Below are 6000 nucleotides of genomic sequence, written 5' to 3' on the forward strand. Positions count from 1 at the left end.
GGACTTGAACCCCAGACCCACTGGACAGCAGGACTGTGGTCCAACCCACTGCGCCACCGCACCCCCTCACAGCTTTACATTGAGTTCATATCTGCTTTTGCCAATTTTTTTTTAGATGAAATGTGTGATAAGTTAATATGGCAATAAGCCATTTGTCATAATTAGCAACTGAGCAAACATAACTGTCACAGTTCTGTTATTTTGTATACACTATTATGCATATAAAATACATAGTCCATGTTCAAGTGTATCAATGTATCATCCTTACTGCAGGAAAATAGGTCACAAAGCAGGACTGTGGATATGGTACCAAGCCCACCCCAAACACAAACAGGGAATGCAACCTGAGAGATGCTCACAAATGAACCTGAACACATAATTAATTTAAGACCAGAGAAGTCATTTTTAATCAGTAGTGGAGCTTAGTACTGGTTTAAAAGAGGGGCTGCACACAAAAACCAGCAGCTTTTCACCAGGAATTTGTAGAAAGTCTTACATAAGACATTAAAGCAGTCGTTCATGCCAAAGCCGGGTCAACACGTGCAGGGATGAATAAAGACATTTTTCCTCATCACTGCACTTGTCCCATTACTATGACAGGGTAGTGTATACTGCTAATAACTATGTCAATCATTTAGATAAACTGAAAATAATGAAATCTACACAAATCACAGAAATAATTTATGTAAGGCCCCCAGGAGAGACTCTGCAAAGCACAAACAAAATAATACGATTCAAACAACGCTATTTTCACAAACTGGAGCACTGCAAAATAAAAATTATACAAACCACATTACATGTAGTTCCATGTACAAGAAAGATCCACATTGGGAAAAGGTGTATAATTTGGTGTTACAATGAAAGCAGCTGAGAATAACCAATTTAATAATTTGTAAAGAAACAAAAGCGTAACATTAAAAAGAAAACTGACGTGTGCTGTTTTTGTAGGTTCACAGTCATTTATATGCCCACTGTCAAACACAGTGATACCACCCTCTTCCGACAGAGTGAAAAAGTTAAAAGTGTGGGAAAAGTAACTACTGTATAGTGCACACGTGCAATTTCTTGTTACTGCCATATTTGCCAGTATTTTGAGATGTAAGATGGCTTTTATCTATCATATAAAATAAAGAATACAGAAACTTCATTTTGACTTGGAATGAGCTTAGGACGTCAGTCTTCAAAAATGTAAGACCATTGGGTCTGCCTGAATCCGTCTTCTCATTGTGTGTTTAGTGTTTATTTGTTTATGTTAGACTTTAAGAAAGAAATTATGGTTAGAATCTGTCTTCATGGCACCTCTATGCAATGCACACACTCAGTCATAACAATGCAGAGCAGCACAGACTCAAATAGGAGTAAAACCTGCTACACAGTTATTATTTATATTTTACTACAGAATAGAGATCCTAGAAATGTCAAAAATAATTACCAGCTGTAATTTTCATAACCAGGTTGTTCAATACATTACCAAACTCTCCTGGGAAGTGAAATGAGTTAAGCTGTCATTCATGACAGCAAACAAAAGGATATGTTGAGCGCTGATTACTTCCCCTCCACACACCCACCAACACTTCTCTTATATATTTTTATCATTTCATTTATTACGTTTTTGTTCACAAGTTGAATAAATAGCTTGTAAGACACCCCAGACTCTTCATTCTCTTTGCAACTTGGACTTACAATTTTTAAAATTTAGCAAAGAAGTCTACGGTTGCTCAAAAGGAATAACACTTTTCCCAATAACAACCTGCAAGCTGCAGAATTTGGTGACTTCAAAGCCCTATTTATCAAGCAAAGTTGAACCAAATGTATTCGGCACTGAGTGGGAACACATACTTAAGCCAGACCATCATGCCACCCGGCTTCATGGCAACAAGGTTCACCATGCTATCAGCACTGCCCTCAGCCTGACCATGACACAAAGGACAGCCACAAGAACAAAGGTAACAGCAGAGCCCTGTGCTATTTCTAAACATCTGCGCATGACTGTTTCCTTGTAATATCACCCTCCTCCCCCACCCGAGGCCAGAAAGCTCTCGTTATTTAAAGCACTGATTTGCAATTATTAGCTGTCAGCCTGAAAGAAGCGAAAATATCCTAAATAAACCCCAGTGCACTTGTGTATTTAGATCTATATTAAAAAGTATACAAATGTCTCCATAGACTTAAATTAATCAATGTCCATTTCTCTCTGCAGAACAAAGAGAGGAATACAGGGAAACAGGTTACATTGTGGTGAAGCAGCTTAAAACAGGGGTAAGTCCATGAAAACTGCCACTGTGTTCTGTAGTATGAACAGCAGAACATACAAACACACTGCTTCAGATGCTGTTAGACCAAAAATGTTCAAGTCCTCCATGGCCTGACACTGACTCTAACCTGCTCTTTTTCCTGGCCTCAAGCTACCACAGCAAACACAAATAAACTATTTTCCTCTAAAATCCAGCTGATGGTATCCCCTGACTGAGTGATTCCTCAATTCAGTTCTGCCAGTCAATTATCATCATATTTTGCAAATTTTACGCACTATATGGGCCCTGGAAATCACAAATAGTTTACCCTAATCCTCTAGCAAATTGGTGCGGCATATGCTGCTTGGCAGTAATTTAAAAACAATTCAAATCAGCCGTTAAGGTCAGTGGATAAACACACACACACACACATTTTCAGAACCGCTTGTCCCATACGGGGTCACGGGGAACCGGAGCCTACCCGGCAACACGGGGCGTAAGGCTGGAGGGGGAGGGGACATACCCAGGACGGGACGCCAGTCCGTCACAAGGCACCCCAAGCGGGACTCGAACCCCAGACCCACCGGAGAGCAGGACTGCGGTCCAACCCACTGCGCCACCGCACCCCCCTGGATAAACATCAGTATTATTTTTAATCAGATAATTTTAGTAGGACCATTAAGACATATGCGCCTATGCATCCAAATAAAGAGATTCAGATTAACATTCAGATTTATCTTTTACTGTAAAAGATACAGTACATGTAATGTGATGGGAAGGAGGGCACTTTTACTATGATTTCATAAAATTATATAGCATACTGTGAGGATTACCTGAATATAAACATCCATCTGTCCTTCCACAGTCAATGACCAGTCCAGAGTCACAGTGGTCTGCAGCCTACCCCAAAACCATAGGACGTGAGGTGGAGCACGGGCTGGATGGTACACCTGTGCACCACAGGCCTTTGACATGCATACACACATAACGGAAAATTTAGAGTCAGCAACTCACCTGAAACACATCATTGGACAGCGGAAACAAACCAGAACACAGAGAGGAAACCCTGTACAAGATGGATTCAAACCAATGTCCAGAACTGCAGCCCGGGCAGTGGAGGGACCAGTGATGTCTGCTACCACTGTGCTACACAGCCACAAAAAAGTCAATATTAAATGGAGTTTTGAACGTCATGGCATCTTGGAATGCACCAAATATCTACCGGCCTTTCCGAAGATGCATGAACTTGCAAAATGAAAGTTGTGGGTTCACATCCTAGCAGGGTTACTGCTGTAATACCCTTCAGCAAGGTACTTCCTCAAGGAAAACACAGGCTGGCAAACGCATAAATGTGTGAAGCTGAACGGAGCTGCCAGCTAAGCAGCAAAGCAACCGAGTCAATAACCCAATGAAGCTTATTATAACTGTGATAAAGAGGATATACAAATCAGAAGGTGTTTTGTAGAATTCAGGGCGACACATCTGCTGTAATGACTTTAGAGCTTTCCGAACACCGCTGTGTCTGAGAGCGCATCTGGAGAGAACGGCTCCAGGCCCTTCAGCCCAGCGGATGCTACCGAAGCGCAGGCTGCGGGGGGATGGTGGGGGAGGGACGCTGTGAATTCACAGCCTGAAATGTGACGATGACACAGCAACGCCGGCCGAAAGCCACCACCCACCCCCTACGTGCGCACGTACGAGCACACACACACACACACACCGGTAGCCAGCGCCCCTCCAGCAGCCAGAGCACAGTGGCGGCTTCTGCACGGTTCTCCCTGGGCGCCCCTTGGCCCATGGCGTGGAGGCTGGGAAGCAGAGCAGTGTCTCTGGTGGGCCCTCCGATGGGGGTCCCTGACCGTGTCCCTGACTGTGTGAGCTGGCACAGACTTGTTCTCAACTGCTCCGGCGCTCTGCACTGGGCACACAGAACCAGAGGCCCTGGGAGGGAAGGCAGAGCCACAGACCCCCCATCCCCACCCCCTCCCTCCCTCCCTCCCTCCCTCCTTCCCTTTCTGCTACCAATTGTCTCTGATACACCGTCCTGCACGAACGCCATGGCACACTACTAGTCACTGCTGCTCGCAGCGCAGCACGATGGGAAAGAGACTAACGCTCCGTGTATCATCATGTGCGTGTGTGTGTGAGACTACCATTCAAATTGAGTAAAAGGCGAGACTTCCCCGCACCGCCCCGCACTGGTGTAGCGCCGCAGAAAGAAACAAAGATGTGGAGCCCCTCGAAGAACAGAACAGAGACACACGGCGAGCGCCTCTCTCTTTCTGACCAGTGTGAAAGGTGTCGAACATAAAAATACCGAGGCGCACGCAGCCGCGCGCTTGCTTGGCTCGCACTCGCTGATGTCCCGGCATGAAAACAGATGCTCAGTCTGAGGTAAAAAAAGAGACGAGAAAAGAAAGGCAGAGGGGAACAGTGGTGAGATATGAAAAAGGAGCAGCATCCTCCATGTTAATGGACGCGAATGTCGCCCCTCGCTCCGGCTGACGGAACACATCGACATCGTCGTCTCTCTTTTTCTTCATGACACACGAAAAAACCAACAACGCGCCGCCGAAAAGACCGCTATTCGGCTTAATTACGTTTAAAACTAGACATCAGGATGTAATTTACCTGAAAGTCATGCTGACATCGTGTCCCCTGTGCGCTGTGGCTCGCCGTCCCCGAAGAGCGCATCCCCAATGAGGGATCCTCATCGACGGGCGGTCCGTTTAACGGCCATGGTGACGGCGCGCGCCCCACGAGCCCGAAACCCCAGCGCTCGCTCGGCAGCGCGGACGCCTCCGCGAGCCCCCTCGCCGTTCTCCCGGCAGGTGACGTCATCGCCCAGGCCTGCAGCCCATTGGCCGACCGTGAAAATAGAAATTAAGCGGAGGACAGGGATGAGCGAGACATCAGTCTTCTTTTTGGGGACTGCAAGTGCGAAGCGCGGGCCGAGTGTAGGTGGCTCGGTTTAATTCATCGTCACTGTGTGTCTTCGGTATATGCGAATATATAATTATATAAGGCGAAATAAAAGGGCTGAAGGGGGCCTGAGTCTCCAAATGTTCTAGCTACCTCATCATCATGTCCCCAAATCTGTGTTACTCCAGTATTTGTTCCGCTAACACCTGACAAAGTTGTTACGCCACTGGTGGTGAAATGCAGACAAATAAACAAATGAACCGTGCATACTGCGTCTCCATTTCAACAGAACATTAAATGTAACCAATTTCTATATTTTTGTTACATGTAAGTGTCTGTACAATGAACATTTGCGTTTAACATACGTAACAGTCAATATACTGGTACTTTTCTGTTACTTAACCTCCCCCTAAACTTAATCACAGAATAAGACCGGTTCCCATAGTGATGACATTCGCCATTCAATTTCACCCCACAGAACAATCCATAAAAATGTCAGTGTGTCCTTTATGCAGATTTGCCAGGGCGTATACCATTAAATCAGCCTCATCCATACACTTTCCATTGCACGCTCTTTGTATATTTGCACATGTTGCGAATGAGCCAGGCCTCGAGGGAGCTCAGTACAGTCCTGCGCGCACCGATGACAAACCAATGATGTGCAGCGCTGCACTTAATTTGCCTATGATGTCATAGGCTGTTTGCCTGTGATTGGCTGACGAGCGCAGCCAGTGCTCCGCCCTCCGGGTACTTCCATCCCTAACTGGTAGACACGTATCAGACACGCTTGCTGGGTGAGTTGTCCTGGCAACGCGTATAATGTCAGTTCTTCCTCGAAGAGCTA

The 6000-nt window shown here is 45.8% G+C and overlaps 1 protein-coding gene across 8 annotated transcripts in view; it reads right to left on the bottom strand.

Annotated features, from left to right (window-relative positions):
• Positions 1–5045, bottom strand: part of LOC108925475 (serine/threonine-protein kinase PAK 3-like) — a 31187-nt gene extending 26142 nt beyond the window's left edge. For 7 of the 8 annotated variants that reach the window (XM_018737448.2, XM_018737446.2, XM_018737447.2 and 4 more), the window contains exon 1: positions 4866–5045. The gene's annotated coding sequence lies outside the window, so the exon portion shown is untranslated. Of the gene's footprint in view, positions 1–3067; positions 3087–4865 lie in introns of those variants that run through there. The other variant, XM_018737445.2, reaches the window with a different exon arrangement.
• Between the last annotated feature and the right edge of the window lie 955 nt (positions 5046–6000).

This window comes from Scleropages formosus, chromosome 13 (genome assembly GCF_900964775.1).
Source record: "Scleropages formosus chromosome 13, fSclFor1.1, whole genome shotgun sequence".
In the NCBI taxonomy this organism is placed as follows: Eukaryota; Metazoa; Chordata; class Actinopteri; order Osteoglossiformes; family Osteoglossidae; genus Scleropages; species Scleropages formosus.